The sequence below is a fragment of the Culex quinquefasciatus genome, chromosome 2, assembly GCF_015732765.1.
Source record: "Culex quinquefasciatus strain JHB chromosome 2, VPISU_Cqui_1.0_pri_paternal, whole genome shotgun sequence".
NCBI lineage: Eukaryota > Metazoa > Arthropoda > Insecta > Diptera > Culicidae > Culex > Culex quinquefasciatus.
Genome location: NC_051862.1, coordinates 157,631,162 through 157,644,411, shown reverse-complemented (window position 1 = coordinate 157,644,411; position 13,250 = coordinate 157,631,162).

Here is a 13,250-nt window from a genome sequence, read left to right as displayed (position 1 = left end):
CTGAGCTGCGAAAAATGGCCAAATAGAACCACCTGAACAACTCTGAAAGGACGCGATTTCTCAAAAAGGTGCGGAAAAAACTGTTGAGGAATGTTTTACACGAAATCGTACCCTGATTTGGCGAAGGTAAATTGCATGTCCTGTTATTGTATTCCGTGTTGTATCTGCGCTCAAAAGGGGCGCCGGCGAGTGAACTTCCAATCATCAGCCAGGCAGCGTCGTGTTTGGTGCGAACTGCTCCAGGTGTGAAAGGGTGCATTCCCTGAAGATTGCTGAAGGGAAAAAAGAGCAGGGTTCTTATTTTGGTGTAAATTTAAATGCAGCATGCTCGGACAATCTGCACATTTACAGCAGAAATTTACGTGCTTGGAATAAGATGCTTGTTTTTTGCTATCTTTAGTAGATTTTACTTATTTTTCAAAACGTGACCTATAAAATTAATACAAAGAGGTAAAATAAAACCATTCTTACAAAATTATGAATTTAATTACACAAATTGATGCAACTTATTTTTTGTAGCATAATGTTTTTGTAAATGTTCGCTGCTCCCACATGTTGCAAGCAATTTTTGCTTGTATGCAATAGCGATGAAATGCCCTAATTCTACATAAAAACTTTGAAGAAAAACCATTCGGCCTGGCCTAAATATTTTTAAAAAATTCAAAGTGCACGTGTTTCCGAGGACCTCAAAGTTCACGCTTCCCCTCGAGTTGAACCTGCACAATGGGGTGCCCAGAATATGGGACTTTTTCTCAAAACCTCGCTCCACAAGCTGAATATTGTTTCTCAAGCTATTTTAGGACTCTTGGCCAAATATGAGCAAAATCGGTCAACATTTACCCATTGATAATCGAGAGTGATAGTTGCATGAGAAAATCGAAAAAATGTATGAAAAACCCATTTTCTTACGGGTTTATCTGTAGGGTGCGCTACTCCCATTCAAATATTCCCAAAAGTGAGATTTTTATTGAAAATTTAATGCTCTACAACCCAGTCACGAAATATTCGAGCAGAGCTGGTTCTGTCAGAATCCTGCTAGAACGGTGGAACATTTCTGCTAGAATGCTGTAAGAATATCCAGCTCTGTAAGAAGTCTGCTAGAATCCTGCTAGAACGTCATGACTGGGAACTTTGTAGAACAAAACAGAGCTGTAAAACTCAATCCTGAAAAGTTATTAGCGATTTAAAAATGTAATTTTTGTATGAAAAACTTTTTTTTTCGACAACTGAAAAAGGGTTGATGAGTTGCCAGCCCTGCCATCGAGAGCAGAAGCTGGAGCTGTGCGGTCCGCGGAATTTCAATTATTTGAACGTTTATTTTATAGTCATGACCTTGGAAAGAAGTGGAAAGATTGTAAAATGTGTGGATTTACTTGTGGAAAGTGAAGATTTCCTTTAGTTTTATAAATTTGACCAGTTTTCGCGATTTTAATTTCTACGACGCCTGGTTTGACGGGTTTGACAGTTTAAGCAAATCGTCGCGGTTGCTTCGGTCTTGCAGTTGTATTAGTGAGATGTGAGCTAGCTACACTCAAAATAGTTTTCATCACAATGTTGCATGAAAATATACGTGATTTTTTTCCATTTGGCATTTCATGCAACAGTGACATGAACGTCATGTGGGAACTGAATCTCAGTGCACAGACCCTCGATGGCTGTTCACTACCGCATCACGCAAGGTTTGCATGAATTTCTCGTGAAATTAGCATGACTCTCCATGCAATATTCACATGATCTGAATGTCAAATTCACCTGATTCTTAATTGGCATTTTAGTGGGTTATTTCTTAATTTTTATTTTTTTTCAGATAAAAAATTAATAATACACAAGTCATTAGTTCTTTAAACTTTTTATTGTCAAATGATTTGATTTTCCGATCTTTAAACCACAATCTTAATCACATTTCATAAAACACTATATTAATCACAATTCACTAGCAATTTAGCTGCTTCCCGGGTGAAGGGTTTAAGTTGGGTGGAATTCTTGTATTTTTGTTGAATTTGATTTACGTATCCGGATTTTCAGTAACGGTGTGCGGGCCGGTATGCTGGAGCACTTTAGCAGCCTTAATTTTCTGTCGGTTCCCTCCAGCGCCTTTCTCAGCTTACTTGTCTCCATTTTGCGACGTTTGATGGCCTGGTTTTGCTGGGCCTTGCGCTCCTCCGGATTTATGTTTCACTCGGCCTTTCGGAGGTCGACGACGATTGTGCGCTGGAAAATTTGCTTTACGAGGATCTAGAAAAAAACAATTGCAATTTAATTTTTAAAAAATACAACATGATTACAAAAATACTTACCATCGAACTAGAAATCTGGCTGAAAGAGCGCGACGAGGAATGTCAGAAAATGACCAGCTGAATCGACAAAAAAATTAAACGATGTTCACTTCAAGAGAATCAGCAGCAGACTGACCGTCCTCAGACTGCTCGCCTGGTTTGAAATTTGCAGACAGGAATTTCATGCAACCTCTTCAAACATTGTTGCAGACACACAAAACATTTCACCACAATGTAGCATGAAAAGGTAAGTGGATTTTTTCCATACCAGTTACCCTGTGGATTTGACAAGATTTTCATGCAGACCTAAACACAGCTGACTGTAAGCCACGCCTCCAATTTTTCAGGCATGAATTTCACGTAGCGTTCAATTGTGTGAGTGCAGGCTATGTGAGAATCAAGTTGGGATGACGTGAATTCACTGTGACAGTTGCATGACTCCTGTAAAACGTTGTTCTGAACCAAAAATGGGCTGCCACTGGAATTTTCATGCAACTATGTGGTGAATGGTTTTTTGAGTGTAGCTCTAAGGGTGGTATTCAACCTGTTTTTTTTTTCTACGCCTAAAATAACGAAAATCAAATAGTGCGAAAGAAAATAATAGTGTGCAAAGGAAGGTTTCTGGAAGCTGCGCTCAAGCAGTTTTATCTACTACTGGAGGAGGTGTTGCAGATGAAGAGGAAGTACTTGGAAGATCAGTGAAACTACCAAAGGGCAATTCACTTCTGATATTGCACCAATATGAAGCCAATATTGGAGTCGATACGGTATTGATCCTTGCACTGTAACTTGGATTTGGCCCGCACTTTTCTCTCGCACTTTTGACAACAAAATTTCCAAAAACTAGGCAACCAGCAGTTGTTTATTTACATTTCCAGTCGCAGTTTCCACCAAACTGGACATTCGCACTTTAAAATTGCGATTGACAGGTGAGCAACATCGGCTCGCTTTGATCATTTTTTGAGAAAATTAAAATTTCCCAAGCCAGTTTGACAAGTCGCAATAGTGCGATCAATAGCAATAATTTAGTGCGAAGTCCAAGTTAGTGAGAATTGCGCAATATGCAGCCAAGGAATACTGCGCGAGTATTATGCGCGTATGATATTCACGCTGATATTTGGGTAGATATGACCTCAAATACGACGAATATGGGGTCTATATCGTCAATACGGTATGCAGACAATGAGAATATTATATGCGTATGATACGCGTATGCAATAAACTCGAAGTAATTAACCCCTAGGAAACTACACTAAGTTCTACGATCGGGTGAAGTCGGTCAGAAATGGTGGATATTGCGCTGAAACCGCAGTATCCAATCTGCAGCTGACCAAGAATTTCCAGAGAATCTGTACTCCAAGATGTGATCAAGCTGCTCGCAGCTGGAATTCCGGGCGCTTGCGAACAAAACAGAAAACAACGTCCGTGTGCTTGAAAGCTGCCTAGAAATTGGACAACCAGTCGATCCAGAAACTTGGTGAGATCTATCCGAACTGAAAATTTAAAATGATGCCTTCTTTTCAACAATAATTAAATACGCGCTGATCCCTGTTTGCCTGATGGGATTGGAAGTTTAAAGATAGATCGAGAACCCGTCTGGTTTTTGCTCTATGTTTAGGCGGGGCCGGACAATGCCCAACGACCTCGGAATTGGACCGCAAGGAGCTCTGTCATTCTGAAATGGGTCGTTGGAAGCTGCACGAGGGCTATCACCACCTAATACCCGGGACTGAGATAAGTTGTATCAGCATAACCCAAGTCTGATACAAACTATACTTTCCCATAATTTTGCTACCGGCTAGCGGGTATTGGATTGGACAACACACACACACAAAAACTTTTTTTTCGACAACTTTAGGCTCGAGTATCAATGGGTTAATCTCAACCAATTTCGCCCAAAATTTACACAGATGCTTAAAATAACCCAAGAAACTGTTTTCCGCTTGTGGAGCAGGGGGTCATCTTTTCTGAGCACCCTACTGCGCAATCATTTTTGTCATTTTGTGTAGGTCAGTGTAATTAAAAAAAATAATTATAATTTGGTCTAAACTATAAAATTAGGAAAACTATCTATCAGTAGACCTTTTCACAAGTGAAGCTTGAAATTATTTTTATAGAAAAGATCAGAAAAATTCGCAAGAGATTAATGTTTTAACAATGAAAATCAGACCAAAAGTATCCGAGATATCTGAAGAATCAGTAGAAAATTATAATTTCATCCATTCGAATTCTTTGTGTGAAACTAATTTCCCGATTTTCAAAGTTCCAGAAAAAAAATTGTAGTAAATTTCCTCAGCCCTTCAAAAATATTTTTTAAGATGTGCTTTTCTTTCAAGTTTTTTTTAATGAAAGAAAAACAAAAAGAAATCAATAATTTATAACCGAAAAGTTTAAACTTGAAAATGTTTAAGTACTTTTCGATTGCTTATTTGATTTGGCTTTTTAAACATATTTTTGATAATAAGTCAAATTTCCTATATTTTCCAAAAAAAAAAACACGATTTTCAAACAATCATATCTCCTATACCTGATCTAGCACCATCACCCACTATGGCTTAAAAGGTGTCTTTTTAGTTCCCTAAAACATACCAAAAATTTTGAAATTTTGAAAATTTGTATTTGTCCTGCCCGTGTGGATCAATCGGACCGCGTACTAATTATAACCTACAACTTTGCTGAAGATACCAAATCGATACCTTCTCTAGATACAGATTTTCATACATGTACATACCCATTTTGTATGAACAGCCCCCAAATTTGTATGAAACTCGAGGGGAATGTCACTCCGCGACAACACACTAAAACGCACGAAAACGAGCTCGAAAAGCATCAACGCTACTCATCGTACCGAGTTTTCACATAACGCCACCAGAAAGTAAGTTATCGCAAGTTAACGCGCGTTAAAGCGAGTTAAAGCGGTCAGCGTCTGCTCGATTTTTGAACCAAACCAAATCGATCTTGCAACCCTGCCGTCATTTTCGAGTAGTTTTTTTTTCGGGTTTGGCAACCCGTTCTTTGTTTTGATTATTTTCCTGCAGTTTTCGTAAATAAACAAAGCAATCTGTGAGTTTAATTTGTTTTGCCGATTCGGTGACGAAAACGCTGCAGATTTGTCGCCCCGCTGGTGGTCTCACGGGGCAGGTGGAATCATCCCGAGTCCGAGGTACGAGGAGATTTTTGAACCGATGGCGGGTCCAGCGAATCCGGGTTTGACGGAGCAGATACGGGAGCCGAAGAATATGCTGCAGGGTTTGTGGAGGCGGCACATATTAGCGACTTTCAAATTGAGAACCAGCGAAAGACGGTCCACAACTATGGGACGCGTTTGATCCGTCGGTGGAGGAAGGACCGAGTGGAGGTGGTGGGGCGCTTGCAGTCTTTTATAGCGAATCAGGCGGGGGATAAGAGAAAAAAGTTGAAGATCGCCAATCTGGAAGAAGTTGATGAATTTTTTGGACTATGAGGCGAGGACGAGGAACTTGTGTCCAGGCCGAACGGGGCCGAGCAGGTTGTGATCGAGGAGATGATGGCCAAAAAGCAGCGCCGGAACCGCATGACTGAGAATAAGCCGAACAAGTATGCCCGAACAGTGCTTCCTGCTAGTGGCGGGAACGTCCGACGTCCGATAAGATCATTTGCGTGAGTAGATTCAACAAAAAATAATGGGATAAGAAGCCTCAAATTTTCTTCTCTTTCAGTGGGGCACCCGCAGTGGAAATTTCGTCCAGGAGTACGAACGACATCTGGGCGCGGTAAACTCGATCACCTTCGACGATTAAAACTTGGCGACGCAAAGTCTACATCTGTTTCACGGCCTGTACGAGCAGCTGAGTGCCTACGTAAGTTGGTCCGAATCTACCTGGAGGTTTTAGTTGTTTAATTCTGGTTCTTTCGCAGACCAACAGTATCGCCGTGCGCTGATTCTCGAGTTTCTCCTGTTCCTCGCGGATACGAATAGTTTTGCGGGTGCGTCCAACGGAGGTCCGCTGTTGAATCTGGACCACCGCGAGGACAGCATCAACAGTAATGGTTTGCCGGCACCGGTGCCTATGCTGGCGGAGTTCTTCAAGGACGGGCAACTCCAATCTGAACATTCCCGAGCCCGGCCTCATCAAAGGGACTCTTCCGCGCAGTGAATTGACCGGTCACGATTGGTTCAACATGATGCCCAAAAAGATGAATCACCGACACAAGTCCTAAGGTCTGCAAAGCGCTGCTGCTGTTCCATCTGCGCCAGATCAACAACCATCATCCTCAAGCTGAATATGGCCACCAAGAACATGCTCAAGTCGATCCGCGACCTGGTCTACAAGCGTGACTCCTTCAAGCACCGACATTGCTGCATCACAATCACAGAAAAGATCGATCGCTGAACGCACTCAACCAGCTGGGCAGCATTCAGAGAAAGATCAACGGCTCAAGTGCAGCGTTCAGTAAGGGCGGCAACTCCAAGCTAGACGTTCCCAAGCACTGGTCCCACCCCGCGGCGCGTCTGTCCCGCAGCCTCCTTAGTTCGATATGATTTTGTACACTTAATTGAATAAAATCCTTTTTTTTTTCTGTTGAAACTGTTTATTTTACATTAGAGCTTAAGATTTATTTATGCACTTTAGAGCTTAAGATTTATTTATGCAGAATTTACCTGATATTTTCAGGGGTTGTTCGGACATATATAACTAGCATCTGGGCTAAATATGAGCACCCACACGTCTTCAACAGCATGTCAGGTTGTCAGGTTAGTCTGCCTGTGTGGAACAATCGGACCGCGCGCTGTACTCACAATCCAGAGGTCGCTGGTTCGAATCCCGAGGCGGACGCAAAAAATTCTAAGTGTAAATATAGGTATTCGGTGCCCTCTCCCCGTGCCATACCTTCACACTTAGGAGACCCGGGAGGCGGAGTCTTGTCGCAAAAAAGAACGATACACACCTGTGGATCCGTTGACGAAACCGCAAGGTTTAAGAGGGCCACATTATAAGGTGTTACGTCGATTCCGTTTTTTTTTCCGGTTGTACAGGTAGATCTTCGTTTTACTCCTTGTCGGCCGCGTCCGACATGTTTAACTGTGTGGCCGAGTTCTTTACCAAGAGGCTCAAGTGGGATCCACCACCTCTGTTGGACGCAACTGCGACGGTCTCCGGAACAAATGGAGCCTGTGCCGGCTGCAGTCGACGCTGTCCTCCGAGCTGGGCAACGCGTCCCTATGCATCGTTATAGTTGTCCACGGCCAGTCTCTCAATCATGCCTCAAAAAAAAAATGCCGCCCTGTAGGGTGAAGAAAAAACAATTTGAGTTAAAACTAAAGTAAGAATAGTGTTTGACTAACCAACACCATGTAGCAGGTGCGCTGCTCGGTTTGGTCGGCGGCTTTAGCTCTGAGATACCGGTCGGCTCCGATTAACACTACAACAGATGTTCGACCGCTTCGCCCTGATTTTCACCAGCCAGCTCAAGGATAACAATGGCCACTTTCAGGTTGCCACCACTGTACTCCTCTGTTCCTTCAGACTGCTCGCCACCAGTAGCGCGGCCTTTCGATTCCCGGCGTACACTTCGCGGCCGTTCCTGGCCAATCCTTTTTGCAAACTCTCGCACTGAAAAGGCTGTCCCCACGACGAAATAGACGAAAGACCGATCCGTCTCGAACCCTTAGCAAGCGCAGGAAACGGTTCCGATGGCTGATCTGTCTCCACCGGTTTTGCTCTCCGCAGGTTCATCGTCGTACAGCTCCGTTGGCAGGCTCTTCACACCCAACACCGGCCCCGGAACACGCTCGTTTCCATTAATGTTCCGTCCGGAAGTTACATTCTTTTAAGCCGAATCTTGCTTCCTCCTTTCAGGGCGCTACCGTTTTTTTGACCACCATCCGTCCGGTGACGAAGAAAAATTTAGCAAAACAAACTGCTCGACTAATTTGACAACGAGAACTGTCATTTGCTCTTGACAGTTCTCGCTGTCAAAAAAATCGAGCAGTGTGATGCGAGAACGCAAGAAAAAGTAAGCCAAAAAGCAAGTTATCGCGGTTAACGCGTGTTAAAGCAAGTTAAAGCGGAAAGGTGAAAGTGAACGCTGCAAAGGTTTGAAAAGGAAGCTTTATCGCTCGGTTAGCGCGGAAGTGACGCCCCCCTCGATGAAACTTGTATAGAAAAAATAATGATGCTAAATGACTTCTTTTGGCATAGGGGCAAAGTTTTATGATATATTTAACAAAAACTATAAAGAAAAAACGATTTGCGAATTGTTACGAACCACACATGAATCTCTTTTTTTTCGAGGCGATTGAAAATCGGTTCATTAGTTACTGAGATATAGTTATTTAAAAATTGAGTGACACTTAAAAATCTTTAAACTTATTGCTTCATTGTTTTTAACTAGCTGTATATCAGGATCGAAGTGAATCTTCAACCAGCCCCATACTTGATGCCTATTTTGAACCAGTAAAACATATAAAAATAATCTAAAAATATTCCACAAAGTTGGCCCGAAAAATTAGGGGGCAGGAAAAATATTTTCTAAAAACTCTAAAATTTCAACGCGTATTTAAGTGCAATCAGCTGAAAACAATTTAAAATGCAATCTTCTGTGTTAGAATCATTTTTAAGCATGTTTGGGTTGATTTAAAAATCTCTTGAAATTTTGGAAATTTTCTATGTTTAGTATCGCAAAAAGATTTTTTTCTCTAAAATTTTTGATTTCGTTTAATCTTACAGTTTTCAACTGAGTCTGCGATCAGCAGAGCAGCGAGTCAGACGTGCGTCCCTCCAACACCAAATAAGTGCTAAAAAGTGCAAAAAATGCCTCACGGCAAGAAAAAGAGGCGGTCCTCACCAGCAGGATCAGGCAGTTTGAGCAAGGACGCTCAAAATTCGTCTGGAAACCAGTTCGCTACCCTCCCTGTGGACGTGAGCGAGAAGGAAGAATTTGAACGACGGGAAAAGTTGCCACCCATTTTTGTGAAAACATCGTCATCGGATTCGGTGCGAAAGTGGCTGACCGGGTTTATCAAATCTAGTGCTTTACGAGCTTTCATTCGCTTGTGTGCTGATGGACTCAAAATTCTGCTACCTACCACAAAGGATAACAACTACGTTCGGGATTTCCTGAACAACACAAAGATTGAATACTACAGCCATAACGATCCAGGTAAACGCCCCATGAAACAGGTCCTCCGTGGCCTGTACGACATGGATGTGAGTGCCCAAGTAACAAGCAAAATGCCTTTACTTCTTAACAGGTTTTATAAAAGGTTTGAAATTTGCTTTTCTGTTTTATGAAAACATTGATCAAAACTTGCTGGGTTTATGATACGAAAGTTTTAAAAATATCTTTAAGAATACTTTAAGAGCATGGAACATAGTTTTATATCACACTTCATTGTTTCTCTTAAAGCTATCCCAGAGAGGTTATTTATAAGACTTTTAAGCATTGTCAAAACTGCTTTGAAACTAAATTAAAACTACTCTGTTCTATTGAAGCATATTTCCAGATTATTTGAACTTGATCTGTCAAATCACATTTTTTGTACAGTCGGTCGGTTTAGTGTCAAAGAAACTTTTACCAAAATTTGTGATCCCGGTAAACAAGTGATACTTTTCGCCCGTTTCCGGCTCCAGCGCGGATGTAACGGAGTACACCTATCCGAGGGTGATCGAGTACATGCCGATTTGGTCCATTGACATGCATGGGCAGTAGATGTTTTTTTCCGGCACGTGTTGATCGAGTAACACGAAAATCATCATGGGCGCCGATTCCGTAGCTACCGTGAAGCCGACGCGCAGAATCGACAAGCTACAAATCATCAGTTAGGCCATCCGTTTGTCCGTCAGAGCCTTTCGAGGATAAGCTGGATAAGGCGTTCCGAGAAGCGGATAAATTCGTCGCGGAGTGCTAGTGTTTTAACGTTGGTCTAGTGTTGTTTATTAAAATCAGTGTTGTTGTGTCTACGGTAAAATCCTTTATGCGAGGAAAACTTATGATGATCCCAATCAAATAAATGAATAAAGAATATGAAAAAAAAAATGTATTTTGTTTTTTATCCAACGATGAAAAAATAACAATAAAAAACGTTTTGGATCTACCTCCTGCTAACTAAAATTCGCATGCGCTACGGTCGCAGTACTACGCCTTTTGCTCTTGGTTAAAATCGCCTTAAAGCTCACTGCAGTCTACATGTTCTTGCTTAATCTTGAACAAGAGCTTCGCAAGAAACAAAGCTCTTAAAGTTTCTTGTACAAGAGCTTCTTAAGAAAAATGGCCCTAATAACTGCTTTGGCTAAGAGAGAATAGTTTTTATGAGTTCAGCCATATTAACACGAAAAAGCAACGGCCAAAAATGGAAGCCATGTTGGTTTTTCAGAAAAAAAATAATTAATCGGTCCATCAAAATAAAAAATCGATGCAATTTTGAACGATTCATGCCTTCGATGCATATTTTTTCGAGGTATCTAAGAAAACTGACCAGTGAAATTTTGATGGCAAGAATTTTTCAGTTAGAACGGCTGCGTAAAGTCACAGTAATTTATTATTTTGATATTATTTTATAGTTATCAATATAATTTAATCTTTTTTTCATTGGCCATTTGTGATTTATTTCATAAAGAATTATTGAATTTAACGAGATTATAATTAGAACTGATTTTCCTTCGACAAATCAATTTTATCTTCAACGAGAGAAAACATCTTTAATGAAAGTTTATTTCAGTCTTGAAAACCTCTTCTGTGCGGTTATAAATTTAAGAAGCTTGAGCATAAATTTTATTTAAGCAATTAAATACACCTGCAGAGTGTTTTAAAAATCAATGTCTATGCTGATGAGTTTTAGATGACTCCTAATAAATGGTCATGATAACCTCCTAAAATAGTCCACTTTGCTCTTAACTCAGGTTTAATGCTGATTTATTGTTGTCCTGGAGATAAAATGGCTTTATGGTCATTTTTAGCTAAGATAACTTCAATCTCTCCTCAAGATAGGTACAAAACTGAAAATGTTACTTGGGTGTGCTGAAAGAAGAGCTCAAAACTCTTAAGTTGAACGTGATCGAAGTCTTCAAGATGACGAGACACAACAAGGACATCAAGTATCGTGATCAACTGTACCTGGTTCATATCGAGAAAGGATCGACAACGCCGTCTGAGCTGAAAGCAGTTCGGGCAATTTTCAACATCATCGTGACTTGGGAACGTTATCGTCCAGTGCACCGTGACGTGACACAGTGTTCGAACTGTTTGCAGTTTGGACATGGTGGAAGGAATTGTTTCATCAAGAGTCGTTGTGCAACCTGCGGAGGTGAGCACAAAACTCAAGCTTGCGAAACAATCAACGAGAACATCGAAGCGAAATGCTTTAATTGCGGCGGTGACCATTCTACGAAGAATCGAAGCTGCCCAAAACGAGCTGAGTTTGTAAAAATTCGGCAGCAAGCGACGACGAGGCACCAACCAAATCGTCGCAAAACACCACCAGCATTCACGGACGTGGATTTTCCTGCTTTGGCGTCACCAGGAGCGGGATCTGCTCGAGTGGTTCCAAATCTGCAGCCATTGCCGTTGAATCAGCGGCAAAAGTTGCAGAGAATACAACACCTCCTGGCTTCAGTCAGCAACCGAGGAAAACCAACCAGCATCAACGGATGAAGGCAGTAGTGACCTGTTTTCACCACAAGAACTTTTGAACATTTTCATCGAGATGACAACAACACTGCGTGGTTGCAAAACTCGTGCGGAACAAGTGAGAACGCTTGGAGGATTTATCTTAAAATACAGTTCGTAGGGGAAATCTACCCTTTCCAATCAAACACCTATCTTCGTCATATGGAGAGTTTGATGCTCGATTAAAGCTCCAAAAATACTATTTGGGCTATAAACTTACCAGCAACAGCACCGCCTCGAGTAAGCACGCAAATGTATGCCACTTACTGGCCAAAAAGATCACATTTAATGCACTTTTGATCATAATTTGTATTTTGCGAGACCACTTCTCATCATTTTGTTGGCACACACAGTGACACACACGAGAATCCCTCAAACGCTTAATGAATATCGCCAAAATTACCTTTCCACTTTCGCTTACTTTTTCACGGCGCTTAAGATATGAAATTGCTTCCAACTACCGGCAACATGTTCTTTTGATCATTAGTAAGGCACTCACTTGAAGAATAATCCCGAAAAATGTAATAAATTAGCAAGCGCCATCAAAAAAACAAACGCGTCAAGTCGTTTGACGTTTCAATTTTCACTTTGCATTCCAATCGAAGGCTGAAGAAAACCGAGCGAGAGACGAAGGCAAAAAAGAACAAAGGCCACCACCAGCAGCACAGCCAGCGATGCCAGGAAACTTTCCCTATAAATGCCACTTTTCGTGAGTGTTCGTTTGAACTGTCAGCGCAAATGGCAACACTCGACAGAGTGTTGGAAGAAAAAAGAACTAAGCCGATATTAGAAAAATGGGCGTGGCCCAATGCATTCGCATCGATTAGAATACCCTTTGGAATTTTTTTTGTTAAATGCTTGGTAAAGAAATAGAATAACTTTTAGTGAAAGTGAAAATAAACAGAAATGTTCACAAAAACTTGCTCTACTCGTTGGTGTACTTGGTTTTAGTAAAATTCAAGGGAGACTCTAGATTATCCAGCATCATTCAAACACGACCGCTTATTAGGATTAAAATGGGTAGATTTCCCCTAGTTTACTCGTTCTAATGATTTTGAATATTTCAATGAATTTACTTTTTTTTAGTTTTAAGTTAGGATTAGTTGTTAAAGTGATTTTTTCTTTTTTACCCAAATGTATTCGATTCAATGCAAAAATGTAAAACAATTTGAAGTAAATAAATGAATGTGAACAGTCAATAATAAAACGAAAAATACAACAAAGATGAAGAGCATTTAGCCATACCACTTAGAATGTAAATGAAATGTAATTATTATAAGAAAGTTCAATAAAGACATATTTAATTTCAAAAAATTTACAGTTTTC